This window comes from Panthera onca, chromosome A1, assembly GCF_046562875.1.
Source record: "Panthera onca isolate mPanOnc1 chromosome A1, mPanOnc1 haplotype 2, whole genome shotgun sequence".
Taxonomy (NCBI): Eukaryota; Metazoa; Chordata; class Mammalia; order Carnivora; family Felidae; genus Panthera; species Panthera onca.
In genome coordinates, this window is record NC_138339.1 from 145117016 (window position 1) to 145136576 (window position 19561).

A 19561-nucleotide genomic window follows, 5' to 3' on the forward strand; every position below is an offset into this window, starting at 1 on the left:
GTGTTCATTTCAGGAAAATTAGTGTTGCAATGCTCCTGGAGCCGTACAACTGCGTGGGTGGTTTCTGTGTATCTTTAGAAGAAAAAGGTGGTTTCACAGTGTTACCAAACATTGACTAAGGGAACGAATATTCAGACAGTTCACGTGCACTGTCATCTGTGAGTTTCAGGAGGGGCTAGTTCTAACATAAACGCTTGTCTCTCATGCGTAGATCTTACTATAGATCCAATTACTCTGACGTAGAATGCCATACGTTTTGGTGACAGTACAGATGCTGCCGCGTTATCTAGGTTCACGTGTAGCTCCACCATTTACTCCTTTGGTGACTGTGGGCAAATGAGTTAAACCTTCCGCGCTTCAGACGCCTCATCTGTATGATGGGTATCATTGTCACGAATACCTCTTAGAGTTGCTGTGAAAAGGAAATGAGTTAACACAGGCAACGTGCTTAAGACAGGGTGGGTAAGGCGGTTTAGGAAGTCCCTTTCATCTTGACCTAGCCCATTATTCATGGCTGACTGCTAAGTGATTAGCTAAGCAGTTAGATCCAGATCTTGGTAGTTGCCCTATTTTTTTCCCTTCCAGACCATATGGGTTCACTTTGCTCTGCAAAGTTTGCCAAAAGCCAAGGAACAATCCATCTGCCGCTTAAACAAGAACAGATTTATTGCTTTTAACTTAAAAAAAAAAAAAAAAAAAAAAAGATGTCTGTCAAGATGTGCTCCCCCTTATGGTGGGGGCCTCATCTATGCTACCATGTCTGGGTGGCTGGTGCAGTTGGACATCCAGTCATTGGAGCAGAGCCAAGGGACTCCAATACTTTCTTTGTTTCCCTGGATTTTGTATTTGCTAAAGTCCTGGAAGGCTCCTGGCCATTCATGCATGAGTCAGGCTAAGTGTGTGCTATAGTGGCTTCTCCAGTGCCAGCTAGCAAAGGAGAGGAATGCCAAGGCGGCCCCACGCCTCATTTCAGCTGCCAGGGACCTCCAGGCATTGGTCAGTGCTGGGCTGTGTGCTTGGCACAGGGAGGAGAGAACTCACACTACCCGACAGTTGGGAACTGAGGGGAACTTTTGGGGCACCTGGCTGGCTTAGTTGGTTGAGAATCCCCTTCTGCCTCTGTTATGGTCTCACAGTTCTCGAGTTCAAGCCCCGCATCAGGCCTGGAGCCCATTTCGGATCCTCTATCTCCCTCTCTCTGTGTACCTCCCTCACTTGTGCTCTCTCTCTCAAAAATAAATAAACATTTTTTTAAAAAGGCACATGTACATATCTACATATATTGTGCAGGTATCTATCCATACCTATCAATCAATCTATCTCAGAGGTCATCTCCTATCAATACATGAAGAGCTTCCTCATTCTTTTCTTTTTTTATTGACTGTCTAATATTTCATTGTTTCAATGTATCAGCATTTATTTTAGACAGGCCTTATTTTGGGGATTTAAAAAAACATTTTTTTAAATGTTTATTTATTTTTGAGAGAGAGAGAGAGACAGAGCATGAACAGGGGAGGAGCAGAGAGATAAGGAGACAAAGAATCAGAAGCAAGCTCCAGGCTCTGAGCTGTCAGCCCAGAGCCCGAAATGGGGCTCGAATTCACAAACTGTGAGATCGTGACCTGAGTTGAAGTCGGACACTTAACCGACTGAGCCACCCAGGCGCCCCAGCTTCTATTTTTGTAAGTTTATTTATTTTGAGAGAGGGAGAGAGAGCGTGAGTGGGGGAAGGGCAGAGAGAGAGAGAGAGAGAGAGAGAGGATCCCAGGCACTGTCAGCGCAGAGCCCAACTCTGGGGTCGAACCCACGAACTGTGGGCTTTTATATTATTTCCAGTCTTTTGCTATTATGATGCCCCTGTAACAACCTTATATGTATAAATTTTGCACATGTATGAATGACTATATCAGTAAGATAAAGGCCTAATAGTAGACTTGCTGAGTTAATGGGTTTGTGTGTGTGATATTTGTATAGATGATGCCAAAGTGCTCTTCACAAAGACTGCATCAATTTATACTCCAACCAACATTATGTGAGACGGTCTGTTTTTCCAGCTCCTTCTGAGAATGTCCACAAACTTGGATCTTTGCAATCCAATAGGTAAAAAACAAAACAAAACAAAAACAAAAACAAAAACAAAAGACTCTTGTCAAACGTTAATTGGTTTTTTTTATTTAAAAGTTTTCACTTATTTATTTTGAGAGAGAGAGAGAGAACAGGCTTGGGAGGAGCAGAGAGAGAGAATCCCAAGCAGGCTCTGCACAGTCAATGCAGAACCCCACGTGGAGCTCAAACTCATGAACCGTGAGATCATGACATGTGCCGAAATCAAGAGTCAGACGTTTAACTGAGTCACTCAGGTGCCCCGTTTTGGTATTTAAAAAAAAAATTTGGTTGGGGACACCTGGATGGCTCAGTCGGTTAAACATCCGGCTCTTGACTTCGGCTCAGGTCATGATCTCACAGTTCGTGGGACTGAGCCCCTCATTGGGGTTCTTTCTCTCTCTCTCTCTGCCCCTCCACCCCACACTCTCAAAATTAAAAAAATACAAAAAAATAACTTTAAGAAAGTGTGGCTGAACATCTTTTCATGTTTAAGAGTCTTTGGTATTCCCTTTTCTGTGGACTACCTGTGTAGACCCTCTGCCCAAGTTTCTCCTGGATTCTTGGTCTTTCATACAGATTTGTAGAAGCCCTTCATGTGTTGGCTAAATTAGCACTTGCCTGTGATTTAAGTTGAAAATATTTTTCCCCATGTTGGGGCGCCTGGGTGGCTCAGTCGGTTAAGCATTCGACTTTGACTCAGGTCATGATCTCTCAGTCCATGGGTTTGAGCCCAATGTCGGGCTCTGTGCTGACAGCTCAGAGCCTGGACCCTGCTTCAGATTCTGTGTCTCCCTCTCTCTCTGCCCCTCCCCTGCTCACACTGTGTCTCTCTCTCTCAAAAATAAATAAACATTAAAAAGAATTAAAAAAAAAAGAAAATATTTTCCCCATGTAAACATTTTTTATTTGTTACTAATAGAATTTATCAATTTTTTTCTTTTATCTGAGTTTTTTTTCTTCCTAAGTTTTTAATTTTATTTTTTCATTCTTAGGAAGAACTTACCCATGTGGAGATTATTAAAATTATCTTTTTAACCCACTGTCCTTTGTGGGTATCTGCCTGGCTGGCTCCCTCAGTAGAATGTGTGACTCTTAATCTTGGGGTTGTAAGATTGAGCCCCCACAATGGGTGTAGAAATTACTTAAAAATAAAATCTTTAAAAAATAAATAAAATAGAATAATCCTTCCTCTGGTTTCTTCTAGTCCCTTTATGGTTTTATCATTCACATTGAAGTCTTTGACCCTTGTGAAATTTATTTTGGTGTAAAGTGTGAAATGTTGGTGTAATAACATTTATGCTGGTTGCTCTAATATAAAAACTGGGTCAGCTGGATGCCCCAGTTTCTCCAATAGTTTTAAATGCCACCCGTTTGCCTACTAAGTGCTCACAGGTATGTTGTGGGCCTATTCCTAGGCTCCATAGTATTTCCTGTTAATCTGTCAATTTATTCATTCGTACTTATCACACTCTTTTTATTACCGTCGCCTTATAATATGCTTTAACATCTGAGAAAGCTAACCCACCCTTATTGGTTTTCATGTTCAGAATTTTCTCCTACACTTCCTTGTTTACTATTTCATATGAGCATGAAACATCAATTTTAACAGATTACTGTTAACATATGCCTATATTGCTGCAAAATTCCCTTTGTTACTTTTACTGGGACCACCTTACATTTATGGCTTCCTTAAGGAGATTTGCTATCTTAATGATGTGTATCTTCCCATCTAAGAACATCTTATGCCAAGGAGCAACACGGGTGTGCCTTCATGAGAGCTTTTAACAAAAACGCCAAGCATTTGTATGTACTTTGTGTGCCAAGGGTTTATTTAAAAAAATTTTTTTAATGTTTTTTTATTTATTTTTGAGACAGAGAGAGACAGAGCATGAACGGGGGAGGGTTAGAGAGAGAGGGAGACACAGAATCCGAAGCAGGCTCCGGGCTCTGAGCTGTCAGCACAGAGCCCGACGCGGGGCTCAAACTCATGGACCTTGAGATCATGACCTGAGCCGAAGTCGGACGCTCAACCGACTGAGCCACCCAGGGACCCCATGTGCCAAGGGTTTAAAGCAGGTCTGGTCTGGCACTAGTGAACCAAACATTTTTACCTTAGGACTTGGGCACAGCATTTCAAATCCACGTTTTGTAGTTATGTCTCTAAAATTAATAATGATCATTAAAATGTTTTTAATGTTTATTCATTTTTGAGAGAGAGAGGGAGAGAGTGGGGGAGGGGCAAAGAGAGAGAGGGATACACAGTATTTGAAGCAGGCTCCAGGCTCTGAGCTGTCAGCACAGAGCCTGATGCGGGGCTCGAACCCAAGAACTGCAAGATCATGACCTGAGCCAAAGACGGACGCTTAACCCACTGAGCCACCCAGGTGCCCCAATAGTAATTATTTTAATTTAAAAATGTGTATTCGGGACCTCAAAATCTCACATTCTAATAATTATGTCCCAAAGCAAGAAAATAGAGATATATAGAAAACATTGTGTATAAGAACACTTATTACAGTATTTTTATAATAACAAAAATTGGAAATTATGTAAATGCACATTGGTAGAGGTTTGATTAAATTATGGTAATTCTTATCTTGAAAATCCATTCAGTGATTCAAAAATTTTTCTTCTCATAAATATTTATTAACATAAAAATCCCAGTTATAATTTTAAGTGAAAAAGCAAGAAACCAAAGTATATTTAGTATGGTTCCAATTTGTTTTAAAAAGTTGACTGTGGGGGAAAAATATGTTGACTGTGTATATATTATGTGTACTTTGAAAAAAGACAAGAATTTAGTAAACCAAATGTTAACATGAGCCATCTACAAGGTTGGATTGTGGGTAATTTTAATTTTTTTCTTTGTGTTTTGTTGTATTTTCTACAAGAGGCAGTATAATTTTATACATGATATAATTCTTTTTTTTTTAATGTTTTAAATGTTTGCTTATTTGAGAGAGAGAGACAGAGCGCAAGCGGGGGAGGGGCAGACAGAGAGCGAGAAACAGAATCCGCAGGCTCCGGGCTCCAGCCTGACACGGGGCTCGAACTCATGAGCTGCAAAATCATGACCTGAGCTGAAGTCGGACACTTAACCGACTGAGCCACCCAGGCACCCCGTGATGGTACTTTAATACAAAGGGGGAAAAAATGCTGGTTTTTTTCTATTAATCGTTCATGTTGGGGAAATTCTAGAATTCTTGTTGGCTGATTTAAGGAGGTTAGATTGGGAATACCCCAAAAAGAGCAGAACCCCCAAAAGAGCAAAAAAGTATTTCCTCTGATGGGTACAGTCTCAGACAGGCCATATCCTTCATCTTGGTACAAAAAATAAAAAAGGAATTTCTATTTTGTGCTTTATTCATCCACACTTATTTTTTGGCAGTTGAATCTCAGTTGTCATTCTTAGTAAAAAAAAAATCCAGTATTAATTTTCTGAAAAAATTTTGACCCTCCTTGGTTTCTCTTCGTATATTTATTCTTATTTATATATTTAACAGAAGATGACAAAAGATCACAGGAATAGCTTGTTAATTAATGTACAGGGAATGGTATTGTAAGTTACAGATGAGCTTCAGTTAATGTGAATTCAGTTCTCAGTTCTAGAAATATTCACATGGCCAGTTGCAAATGGATAATAAACCATAAAGACATAGGGGTAATAATAATAATAAAAGTTGCAATTTGATTCTGGATTGCAAGTTAGGAAAAACATTCCATAGGAAATATTCACCCTTAATAAAAGCATTTTAGTAAATGTCACTTCTGAAAAAAAATTTTAAGATCGTGCTTAGATAATTAAGGGAAATTGCTGAATAAATGTTTACAAAGTAGGCACCAAACAGTCTGTCTCACACACATACAACACTCCTAATATATGTGATTTTAACTTAAACAGGATTTCATTTATGTTGCAAAAACCATTCAGAAGAACCAAGCACTCGTATTATAAATGTTTTTTGTTTTTCGTGCGAGAGATCTCCAGGGTAAGGATTACCTTCGAGCCTTCTCATGGCTTTGCTTTTTTGTTGTGTACCTGGCTATAGTACATTACTAATTGCTCATTTTCTCCCCCTCTCTTCTGGATCGTATTCTACTTAGACTTGTTCCTGCAGTAATAATTTGTAATCCCTTAGATTACAACCTGTCTTGAATTAATATGCATACATGCAGCTTGGCACCGATCTGCTTTAGGCCATGCCCAAGATGACAAGCAAAATGAATAGCATTTGACTGCTGCCTTCCCCTTCCACAGGTCCTGGCAGAAGGGCTTTGGTGGGTAAACAGAGGAAGCCAGCGAATGAGGAAAGAGGAAGCTAGGCTAATGGCTTGGCTCTGTGGACCTCAAGTTAATTGTCGCCGGAAGACACTGTCATCGTGTGGCTCTCAAACTTTACTGAGCATCTAAATGCCCCAGGGGGTATGTTGAAATGCCCAATGGGGAGCCCTACACCCAAGAGCTTCTGATTCCTTAGGTCTCAGGTAGCCCTGGAGAATGTGCATTGCCAACCTGTTCCCCAGTGATGCTGAGACCTGCTGAGACAGGAACCACCCTTTAAAAACCTTCACTCTCATGGGGCGTCTAGTTGCTTCAGTAAGTTGAGCGTCCGGCTCTCGATTTCGGCTCAGGTCATGATCTCACGGTTCATGAATTCGAGCCCCTCATCGGGCTCTGTGCTGACAGTGCAGCATCAGCTTGGAGTTCTCTCTCTCTCTCCCTCTCTCTCTGCCTCTTCCCTTCTCGCTCTCTTGTGCTCTCTGTCAAAATAAATAAATAAGCATTTAAAAAAAAACCTTCCCTCTCTTGGTAAATCTTTATCTCCTGAAACCCCCAGCTGGGTGGGCTAGATGTTCCTCCTTTCAGATCTAACCTTCCACCATGATAAGATCACTTCAGGATGGCTCCATCTCAAGTCTCCTCTTGTGGCAAGTCTGCTTCCTGGACCTCCTGTCTAGAGCCTGAGTCTTGGATCCCATTCTTCATAGGCTCATTCCTGACCAGTTTTGCAGGCTCTTTGTTCACGTCCCTGACCGTTTGCTTCTCTAGTCTCTTGGATGGGGCTCTGGATCCCCGAAGCATCTTCTCTTGGCCTTACCTCTACCCTGCCTCCCGCACCCACGTGACTTGCACTGCCTGCCACCCCTTTTCTGTTGGTATCAACCATTCGTGGCCTGCTGTGTTCTGTTATCACCCAAGTCCTTCTCGAAACTTCTCACCTCTTGGAGTGCCCAGATGGCTCAGTCGGTTAAGCGTCCGACTTTGGCTCAGGTGGCTCGTGAGTTTGAGCCCGGCGTCCAGCTCTGTGCTGACAGCCCAGAGCCTGGAGCCTGCTTTGGATTCTGTGTCTCCCTCTCCCTCTGTCCCTCCCCTGCTCATGCTCATGCTCATGCTCATGTTCTGTCTCTGTCTCAAAAATAAATAAACATTAAAAAAATATAGGAAAAAAAACTTGTCATCTCTAGAACTCCGACCCAGTTCAGATCCACTGCTGGGATTAATATCATGGGTTAGAATTTCCTTTGGGGATAGAAGGCAAATAGTTGTGTGATTTGATTGAGTTTGGACATGGGGACATGTGATTGTTAGCTGTCGAATCACCATAACCACAGGACAATGAGCAATGGGTGATCTGAGCAAGCACTGACTTCAGTTCCACAAAGGCAAATTTACTTACAATGAATAGAGTCAAGGCTCATTGAAGAATTGTATTAGTTTTCTCTTGCTGCCTAATAAATGGCCACAAACTTAGTGTCTTAAAGTTACACCCACCTGGGGTGCCTGGGAGGCTCAGTCGATTAGTGTCTGACTTCAGCTCAGGTCACGATCTCGAGGTTTGTGAGTTCAGGTCCCGCGTCAGGCTCTGTGCTGACGGCTCAGAGCCTGGGACCTGCTTCAGATTCTGCGTCTCCCTCTCTCTCTGCCCCCTCCCCACTCATGCTCTGACTCTCTCTCAAAAATAAATAAATATTAAAAATTTTTTTTAAAAGAACACAGATACAGTGATAAACATAATACAACCCAAATGTTTATAGAGCGAATAGAATGATGGTATCCCAGTTTTTTAAGCACAGGGTTATTAACCACCACGTGTCAGATTCTGAGTCATTCCCCCAGCAGTGAGCTCACACTCTTAAGATGATGACTTTTTGAAGTATCCACTGGATACTTTGGATGTCCAAAGGAGCATCCATTGGGGATGGTCATCAGATAGATGATTATCTCAATAATGAAAGATGAGGAAATCAAAGAACTTAGAAAAAAAGATTACAATAAATGCTTTAAACAAAGTTCACTTGCATTTCCTTAGCCCAAGATTTCTCAAGAACAGTCAAATCCCATCAGTAAAAAAAAGCCAACTGTGGGTGCCTGGGTGGCTCAGTCGGTCAAGCGTCTGACTTTGGCTCCGGTCATGATCTCATGGTTCATGAGTTCGAGCCCTGCATTGGGCTGTCTGCTGTCAGCACAGTGCCCACTTCAGATCTTCTGTACCCCTCTCTCTGCCCCAATTTACGCATTCTCTCTCTCAAAAAATAAACATTAAAAAAAGAAAAGGCCAAATGAATCTCATTTGCATTTGGGTAGTTAACATTTTTTTTATGCTTGTTTTTGAGAGAAAGACAGAGTGTGAGAAGGAGAGGGGCAGAGAGAGAGGGAGACACAGAATCCGAAGCAGGCTCTAGGCTCCCGGCTCCAAGCTGTCATCACAGAACCTGATGCAGGGCTCGAACTCATGAACTGCAAGATCGTAACCTGAGCCGAGGTCTGACACTTGACCCACTGAGCCACCCAGATGCCCTTAGGTAGTTAACTTCTTAATATAAAAGAAGAAGTCACCAAGACCTGAACTAGGCACAGTGTCTAGTACATGGAAGGCATTCATTTAAAACCTGTGAGGTTGGAGACCACTTCCATGCAAAGCTGCCTTGAGCGGGACCCTTGGACAAAGTCCCGAGAACTTTGGGCAAAAAAGAGAGAAGATCGTTAGTCTCATGATTTGGAGCAGAGTAAAGGTAAGGAGCACCTAGTAAGTGAAATCTAGAACATAATTATGAGTCTGATTCTGATTCAGCGGGAATCTTTGAGATTCCTAAACAGAGGAAGTAGACAGGTTAATGGTGTTGGAACAGCAGCCCAGAGATAGCAATAAAGCAGAACACGAACTAGTGGACAGAGTGAGGCCAGGATGGGGGAGAAGTTACAGTGATAATGTGGACATTTCGTTCTTCGCTTATTGAAACAATGGTCTGGGTCCAAGGCCATCACAGAATGTTCTCCGAAGCATCTCTCGAGTAGCAGTCGTGGACTGGTGTTAATATAACCATCATTTCTGGTCCAGTCTGTCCTGTGAACAGAGGCAAGTATTAGAGTGGGTGATTGTTGCAGTTAGGACAGTGTGTAAGGCTCTGTGAAGTTTTAGTGTGTGGCTGGAGACGCACACATATTTAGCCAGCACAGACAGAACAGGAACTCTGGGTCTGGCCTCAGTAGATAATCGAATGGATGCTATTTATTGTGTCTCTCCTGTGTGCAAAACGCTGTGTTTTGCATCTCATTCAGTTTTCAAAGCAATCCTTTGGCAGTGGGACCTTCGGACCCATTGTACAGTTGAGGAAACTGAGGCTCCGAGAGAGGTTGCTGTTTGATTTGGGATGGTTGTCTCTGTATACTTTTCCCATAGCTTGTCCGTTAAATTCAAATCATCTGTGTATGTGTCTGTCACCCACCCCAGACTGTCAGGTCACGAGAAGAGGGCCTCTGTCTTGTTTTGCACCCAGTACAGGCAATACATGCTGTTGAACTGGATTGCCTGCCTGCAAAGCATGTGCTCTTGACGTCCAGCAGGTGTGCTAACTTCCCAAACTTAGTAGGCATAAGAACATTGGAAAAATGTGGCAGGGACACAGGGCCTGGAGGCAAGGACAGTGCTGAATTTTAGAAGGCCTTCTAGAGATGACCTATGTTGACTTCAGAAGAAGTCATTCTTAAAATTCTCCATTCGTGCAAATTCTTTTTTTATGTTTATTTATTTTTGAGAGTGAGAAAGAGTGTGAGTGAGGGGCACAGAAAGAGGGGTACAGATGATCCGAAGCGGACTCTGCTGAAAGCAGCGAGCCCGATGCAGGGTCTCGAACCCACAAGTTGAGATCATGACTTGAACCAAAGTTGGATGCTTAACTGACTAAGCCACCCAGGCACCCCTCTTTTTTTTTTAACTTTATTTATTTATTTTGAGGTGGGGGTGAGTATGGTCAGGGGAGGGGCAGAGAGAGAGAGAGAGCAGGAGAGAGAGAATCCCAAGCAGGCTCCGAGCTCCCATAGCAGAGCCCGACACAGGACTCGAACTCACCAACCGTGAGGTCACGACCTGAGCCGAAATCAAGAGTCAGACTCTCAACCAACTGAGCCACCCAGGCACCGATTCATGCAACTTCTTGTTGGTGGTGAGAAGCTGGACTCCATGAACAACACTATTGTTACAAAGACACTGGTCTAGAAATTCTTTCTCTAACTTCCTCTCCCCTCCACCTCCCAGAGCCCGCAGAATAACAAGGGAAATTGGGCAATTAGTTATCACACGTATCCGGTGTTCCTGGTGTTACTGCTTGGCACCAGGTAACAGAAAGCGATGGGGCACAGGCCCATGGAACTCACAGATTAGCCGACAGTAACGGAGGTGTGACAACAGTGAGGAACGGGGGCTATGGGCATACATGCTCCAAATTAGTCTTTCAAGTTGGAGAAAGTACAAAGGACATTTAAGAGGCCTAAAGACAGCGTGGTGAGGCAGGCTTCCACTGGGAAAGGATTGTGTGTGAGGCCTGAAGCCAAGTGCTGAGCAGGAGCGTGGCAGAGAGGCAGGGTTGCACAACCAAGATGGCAGGGAGGAAGACGCGGAGGAGGAGAACGGTAAGAACCAAGGATGTGGGGCGGGTGGAGGCCTTGTAAACCATATTAACATCCGTAGCCTTCTCCCTAAGGGCAGCGAGAAGCCCTGAGCGTAGAGGAGCAGCAGGATAGCCATGCCTGCCTCTCTGGGCAGCAGAGTGGACCGTGAACTGAAGGAGGTAAGAGCAGTTGTAGGGAGACCAGTTAGGAGATGAACGCCCCGGTCTGGGAGGGTTAATGAGACCATCCCGGGAAGCACCACTGTCACATTCGTCACCAGGTTGATTCTCTGCCGAGTGGAAGCTACTTGGCGTCCGTCCCAAGTCTGGACACCCCCTGAGAGCAGAGAGAGGTGGACGGTGGTCTGGCCTTGGCTCCCCTTGAAGCTTATCTGGTCAGACTGTCTCCTCCACTGCATTGAACTCATGTTGGCTTTCTTTCACCTTCATGAGTGCCTTGAGTTCTTTTCCTTTTTTTTCCCCCTTGCAACAGGACCTTAATAAATGACGTGTACTTCTACCCAGACCACCCTTTCTTCCTGCTCTGCTCGCTCCCACTCGTTAGCTGTCCTGCCTCCAGCTTTCTCGTCAAATGTCATTTCCTCAGAGCAGCCTGCCCTATCCCCCGAGAATAGGTCAGGCCCCTGTCATGCTTGTTCAAAGACATCCTGTGTTTCTCCTTCCTAGTGTGTACCTCTGTTTTCACATACAGTAAAACTCAGACTGGGAGTAACTTGTTCTGCGAGTGTACTGCAAGACGAGCAAACATTTCTAATAAATTTTAACCTGATAAATGAGCGATATCTTGCAATACGAGTAGTAGATGATGCCGAATATCATGTGATCACAAGTGAGCCAATGGTTCTCTCTCTCTCTCACTGTGGCATTGTGGGTGATCGTCTCTCATGCTCGGATGCTCCGTCTCAGGCCGCAGTGTTTGGCAGAAATCAGTGATTTTTCAGAAGGCTGGAAGGTGCCCACAACTGGCACTAGTGTATTTTTTGTCACTTCAAAGCACCTATGGACAGACAGTCCTTTGCTTTTCCACACAAGAGTAAGCTTAGGAATGCTTTGCTTCATTCTAAGTCATTGGACAGGTTCCTTGTTAAAGTTTCATGAAGAGAAAAAGATTCCATTGAGCCAATAGATAGTAATGATTCCGTTAGGGATAGTGAAAGTCTTCCTACATAATAACCCTCCTCTCTCTTGTCTCCCTCATAACAGCCACGAAGGTTTTCAAAGGTAATTACAGGTTAATTTGTTTATTTTTCTTTGTATTTTGTATTTTCTTTATTCTTTTGTATTATATATCACAGTATTGTAATCGCTTTCATATGAATTTTTTTGGGTTGTGGAATGAATCATCTGAGTTCCCATTATTTCTTATGGGGAAATTCACTTTGATATACAAGTGCTTTGGATTATAAGCATATTTCTGGAACGAATGATGCTTGCAAACCAGGGTTTTACTGTATTATGTTTATTTGTTGCTATATTTCAAAAAAATCTTTCAGTAGCAAATGAATGAGATGCTACTCAAGTTAGCTTGCGCACAAAACAAAAGAGGTAGAAGGAGGGATGCAATGGTTCACATAACAGAGAGGCTGGCACAGGGTCAGCATGAGCAGGACCAAGATGGCAGGCACATTCTCACTGGTGTGAGAGTGGCAGAGGGGCAGGTCCCAGAGAGAGGAAAGGGGGAAGCCCAGGACCTGAGGACCTAGGGGGACAGTGGTAACTTGGGGAGAAAACCCCTGTGACTGAGGACATATATTGAGGGGGCAATGTAACACCATGGTTAAGATCTTGAGTTCTGGAGGCAGATTGTCTAGATATCAATTCCACTTGCCTCTGATTGCCCATGTGATTTTGTTCAAGTTACCCCACCTCCCCATGCCTCAGTTTCCCCATTTGTGTCACAGTCCTTGCAATGTTAGGAAAATCAAATAAAGCAACAAGCCTGAAGCTTTTCTACACAGCCCCTTACACAGAGAAACAATAAATGAATGCTCACGGCAGCCGCAGCAAATCATAGCACTAATCAGCAACAGAGGAAACGGAGGCACAAATGCCTGGTTCCATACGCCTGGAACCTCTTCTCCCTCCTCTACATGCAGCTAGAACTTCCACGCCTCCTTCAGGTCTCAGCTCACACATCCCTTCCTCGAGGTGGGGACTCCCCCTCTTCTGATAAGCAGGCAAACGACGACATTTGGTCTGGGAACTAAGGGCAGAGGCTGAGTCTTCCTGCAGGCAGTTCAGCTTGGAGCCTCACATAGAAATAGACTCAGACTCAGAGGGAAGTTACATTACCGTCACTAAGGGACCCAGGCCGGTGGTGTCACCAAAAGAACACATCCTGAATACGGTTGTCTGTTCTAAGGTCCCACGAGGTGGAATTTTAACAGGCTAGGGCTCTTCTGAGCAGGAATGGTGTGGGATCCCAGCACCAGAACCTACTGAATAGATACGCTGGGATTGAGTTTGGGTAAGTGCTTGCCTTTGCTTGTTGTCGTTTGAGAGGAAAGTGCAATGTGGACAAATGTTGTTTTTTTTTTGTTGTTGTTTTTTCCCACTCACTAATCCAGAAGACATATCTTTTTTTTTAAGTGTATTTATTTATTTTGAGAGAGAGAGAGGGAGAGAAAGCACGAGTGGGGGAGGGGCAGAGAGAGAGGGAGAGAGAGAATCCCAATGGTTCTGAGCTGTTGTTTTCAGCATCATGTCCTGCTTACTCTCAGTAAAAACAGAAGTTGAATTTTACTTGCCACTCTTGAGGCTAGCTTTGTTCCCAGGGCTGGGAGAGGGGGTAGGAGTGCCCTAGACCCAGGGTGGGGTGGCCATAGGGGACCGACATGGACTACTGGATTAGCAGCGCTCTGACTCCTCCCTCTAATCAAGTGTGGCTCCTGAGACTTTGGGTGGAGTCTCATGTGTTTGCAACTGACAAGAACCTGGCCTATCTGACATCAGTCTGGGCAGTGACAGAATTCAACACCAGGGTTTCTCACTGAAGGTGTGGCTTATCAGGCTGTCAACCAGGCTGGTAAATCCCCCAATATGCAATTCTTACCGCATCGGTGGGGTCATCTGTCAGTCATAGAGCCACATCGTTGGGCCCGGGCTGAATTCACTCTCGGCTAATAGCTGTCTTGGATTTTTCTGTCCAGTGAGTCCTACTGAGCAGACGCTAAGGTAATTGGAGGGAAACAGGGCTGGGAGGCACACTGGGGATGTCACATTCTCTTTCCAAAGTTGGAGGACAAGAGCCCATAAGACCAAGTTCTCAAACTTCGTGGATGTAAGCATCATCTCTAGGATTTGTCAAAAATGGAGATGCTTGGGTTTCATGTCGAAACTAGTGAATCTGAATTTCTGAGGATGTGGTCCAGGAATCTTCCTTTTAAATAACTTTCCTAGATGGTCCGTATTCTTAAGATATGGGCACCCTATTCTAAGAAACAATAATGTAGAGGCCCTTCTGCTGCAGCAAGTAGAAATGGATTTCTCATCTTACGGCGATTGGATGAAATCTTCTACTGTTGGGCTCACTCGTGATGGCCTGGAGGTGGCCATAAAGAGTTTGGGAGAGATGTGGTCAGCAGATTGTGCAATAATTGATAAAAATGAGTGGGGTGGGGTGGCGTAGCAGTCAGGTAAAGCACGCCAGAGGCCCCAGGCACCTCTGTTGCCATTGGTGAGCGAGCTGTCAGCACACAGGCCCTGGCGCAGTGCCCCAGCCGTACCTGTGTCAGCGTGTTAGGACGCTGTCTGGTACGGACCTGGATGCTGGAATCCCCAATAGTAAAGTGAAATACTCAAGGCTCTCCAGCAAAGACGATGGCGACATTGACCTTCATTTTAAGTAAAGCCCTCCTGGGGCACCTGGATGGCTCAGTTGGTTGAGCGTCTGACTCTTCATTTTGACTCAGGTCATGATCTCACAATTTGTGGATTCAAGCCCCGCATCAGGCTCTGTGCTGACTGTATGGAGCCTGCTTAGGATTCATCCTCTCTCCCTCTCTCTCTCTCTCCCCTGTCCTCTCTGCTCCTCTACGCCTCATGCTGAGTCTCTCTCTCAAAATAAATAGACTTAAAAAATAAAAATAAATTTTAAAAAAAGGAACAAAAGGACTAACCATAAAAGAACATTATAAAAAAAAAGTAAAAAAGAAAAATTCTCCTAAGATCCCATATAAATCCATTGCTCTTGCTACAGTGCTATGTTTGATTGATGCCTTTCTCATAATCATTGGCTCCCTCCTGCTGGCCCGCTAGATCAACAAAGAGGGGCAGACTCAGCATTGCTGTTCACATCAGTGGTATCTTGGTGTTCCTGACAGGATTTTACCACCTGTGCGTTGCTTACTATGCATCCAGAAGCTACCGGGGTTATCCCTAGGATGACATTCCAGATTTTGAGGACTAGCACCCATCTTCAATCCTACAGAGAAGAGTCACAGATGGGACTGAGCCCAGCCTTAAGATATTGAGCAGAAACTGTGGCAAAGGGCTAAGGAATTCTACCATTTGAAGATGTTAAACAAAAGAATGGCCAGATTTTATAGGTCCATCCTCCAGATGTGAACTGGGCTTATAATTACAAATTAACTCATTATTAGGACATACTGTAGTTTTCATCTCCTGGCCCTGGCAAACGCTGAGAAATTTTTCCACATGAATATGTATCTTGGAAGAGTAGCAGAGTTAATGGTATGGGAAAGCAGGAGGTAAATCTGTAGTGGAAAGTGGAAAGTAGTGGAAACTGCTACCATCCTTTTTAGAGTTGAGCCTTTCTTTTACACAGTCCTTATAGTCAGTTCGTCCTAGTAGCAAATGGAAGAATTCAGTATGTCAGACTTCATATTCCTAGTAATTTATTTTGAAAATGTCAGAGTATCTTAACCTCTGCATTCACCTCTAACTTTGTGTTCTGATGGAGGACCTGGGCAAAATCGAGTGTCAGCATGGGGGCATCTGTAAGATGTTTTTTACCTGCTCTCTTATTAACAGCAATCAGCAACTTTTTAAAATTTTTATTTCATTTATTTTTCTAAGAATTAAAAAATAATTTTTTTTAATGTTTATTTACCTTTGAGAGAGAGACAGAGAGAGAGAGAGAGAGAGAGAGACAGAGCGTGAGTGGGGAGGGAGCAGAGAGAGAGGGAGACACAGAATCCGAAGCAGGCTCCAGGCTCTGAGCTGTCAGCACAGAGCCTGATGCAGGGCTCAAACCCACGAACCACGAGATCATGACCTGAGCCGAAGTCGGACACTTACCCAACTGAGCCACCCAGCACCCCAGAATTAAAAAAAAATTTAATGTTTTAAATTTTTTTTTGGAGAGGGACACACAGAGAGAGAGTGGGGGAGGGACAGAGAGAGGGAGAGAGATGGAATCTGAAGCAGGCTCCAGGCTCTGGGCTCTTAGCACAGAGACCAAAGTGGGGCTTGAACTCATGAACCACAAGATCATGACCTGAGCTGAAGTCGGATGCTTAACTGACAGCAACCCAGGCGCCCCAATTTTTTTTTAAGAATTAAAAAAAATGTTTATTTATTTATTTTGTGACAGAGAGAGAGTGGGGTAGGGGCTAAGAGAGACGGAGAGAGAGAATCCCAATCAGGTTCCACACTGTCAGCACAGAGCCCAAAATGGGGCTCACTCCCACAAACTGTGAGATCATGACCTGAGCAGAAATCAAGAGTCAGATACTTAACCTACTGAGCCACTCAGGTGCCCCCAGGACTTTTTTAAACCTCAGAGTAAAGTTTCCAATAGGTAAACACTGTCTCTGTTCACCATTCCTTGGACAGCTTTGCTGTGGCCCACCAGTAAGTTGCCCAGCATATAATTTGGGTCATTTTGTTCTTTGTAGATCAAGGTGTTCTGTATATCATGACTTTAAGGACTGAACTTATGGCCATTTCCTAAGGAAAAAAAAAAACATAGGTGCGCCTGGGTGGCTCAGTCGGTTAAGCGTCCGACTTCGGCTCAGGTCATGATCTCACAGTTTGTGAGTTCCAGCCTCGCGTTGGGCTGTGTGCTGACAGCTCAGAGCCTGGAGCCTGCTTCAGATTCTGTGTCCTCTCTCCCTCTGCCCCTCCCCTGCTCCCTTCCTCTGACTCTCTCTTTCAATAATAAATAAACGTTAAAAATTTTTTTTTAAATATGGATAAGTGGTTATTATTTAGAGATGATAAAAGCCTGTTGTTAGCACCTTGTATTATGATGTCACTGCTGAAGTTCGCAAGACTCAGCCCGGATCCCCTGGAGGACCAGTCTGCCTTAGTTTAATTGTTTCCTGGCTTGTAGAAAGTGGCATATTCAAATATTCAAAAGAAATTAAAATGTCAGACTCTAAAAAGAGAGGGATAAGATGGATAAATGCTCAGGGTGGATAATTGCTGGACTCGTCAGACAGACTGGGGCTGAGGTCAATGAATTACTGGTGAGTTGCTGCTATTATCCTGGTTGATCAATGGCCACCCACTCAGGCATGGGCAGCCAGTCAGGGACAGGGACAGAGGTCAGGACAGGACGAAGGGCTGACACTGAAGGTCATGAACACATAGGGATGATGTCCAGCAGCCCTTGATATGCCGACAGGACTGTGCTTCTGAGAGGTGGCCTCATATCTGGGGTGACTCTGGCCACTTTATCTGTCCACACCTGGGAGACTCCTGTAAGCTATTAAAGATCCTCAGAAGAGGGGCACCTGGGTAGCTCAGTCGGTTAAGCATCCGACTTCGACTCAGGTCACGATCTCATGGTCTTTGTGAGTTTGAGCCCCTCATTGGGCCCTGTGCTAACAGCTCTGAGCCTGAAGCCTGCTTTGGATTTTATGTCTCCCTCTCTCTCTGCCCCTTCCTCCCTCACACTCTGTCTCTTTCTCTCTCAAAATAAATAAACATTTTAAAAAAGTTAAAAAAGAAAAGATCCTCAGAACAGATTTCCTGCTCGGAGTTACCAATTACATCCTCAGCATTTTGAGAAATATCGGTTTCTGTGCCAGAATTGCTGTACGTTATCTGGGTGGGCTGGTTTGGGATGTACAGGGGGAGACTGTCAGTGGGTGGAAGCCAGTTCTTAAGAATCTTCAGAATCTTTCTCATCTCTTGCTCCTAGAGAGCTAAGGGTCAGGGCCCTGACAACTTCAGGAAATGGGATAACAAAGGAAAGAAACAGATACTTTTACAATGACCCAAGATTTCTGACTTGTGATAAGGTGATGAGTAAAATGATGGCACCATACCAGCGAGGGAGACTGTGCCAAGAGAAAATGATCAGAATTTGGTGACCGAGTTGCTGCCTTCTCCTTTGCATTGTTCAGGGAAGTAAAGAGAGGCTAGACCAAAAAAATACACAGTGGGAAGATCTGGAAATCTCCCGGCTAAAAGAATTCTCTTCTGCATACTTGTATGATTTTGAGATGCATTTGAGCTCACAAGTTTCCTTTGTATAATGGGAGTACCCCAAGAATGTGTTCTTGCTCTAAGTAGATTACTTCCACCAGTCCTACCCCTCCTAAAATCTCCAAGAGAGCGGCTGACTGACAGAATGTGAATGCCGGGTGAGTTGCACAAACAGGCAATGGTGGCTCATGATGCATTTTGAGGGAGGGGTATGGAGAATTTGCAAATTCAGAAGGTTGCCTAGGGTGCCAGCCTGTGTCTGGGGGGCAAGTGGGGAAGAAGGAAGGGGCCATCTGCCTGTGTTCTGGCAGCTCCCTGCTTTCTCCATAGGGCTCCCTCCCTTCTCCCACTGCCTTTTGGCTGAGCCTACTCCCACTCATTCTTTAGGATCCAGTTTAACCACACCTCCTTCCCAGACTCGCCCAAGGAGACTTGGCAGCTCCATCCTTTGGGCCCTTGTGGTTGTTTATATACATATTTCACTCTGATCTGTTTATAGCTACATTTCTCCCACAGACCATGAATTCTTTGAAAGCAGGGATCATATATTCATTTAGCATCTCACATAGTACACAATAGGATTCAATAACTATTGACATGAGGGGTGCCTGGGTACTTTGATCAGTTAAGTGTCCGACTCTTGATTTCCGAGCAGGTCATGATCTCACGGTTCTCTCTTCTCTCTGCCCCTCCCTCGCTTGTGCTCTCTCTCTCAAAAATAAGTAAACATTAAAAATAAATAAATAAAATGACACACTCTTTTATTCCAAAAAAAATCTAAACACATGGCGATTATAGTGATTATGCCTATTATCCACCACTTTAAAAAGATACAGAAAAACTCTTCTTTATCTATAGTGTATTTTACTTAATTTAGTTTTCTCTTCACACTGATAAGTCCATTCCACATTCTCACCCCTCAGGATTATATCCTAATTTCATGTATTTCTTCTCTCCTCCTCCTCTTCTTCTCCTTCTTCTTCTCTCTTTTTTTTTTTTTTTTTAAATTTTAGAGACAGAGAGAGCACAAGTGGGGGAGAGGGGCAGAGAGGGGGGCGTGGAGGGAGAGAATCTTAAGCAGGCTCCACACTCAGCATGGAGTCCGAAGCAGGGCTCAATCCCTGCACCCTGGGATCGTGACCTGAGCCGA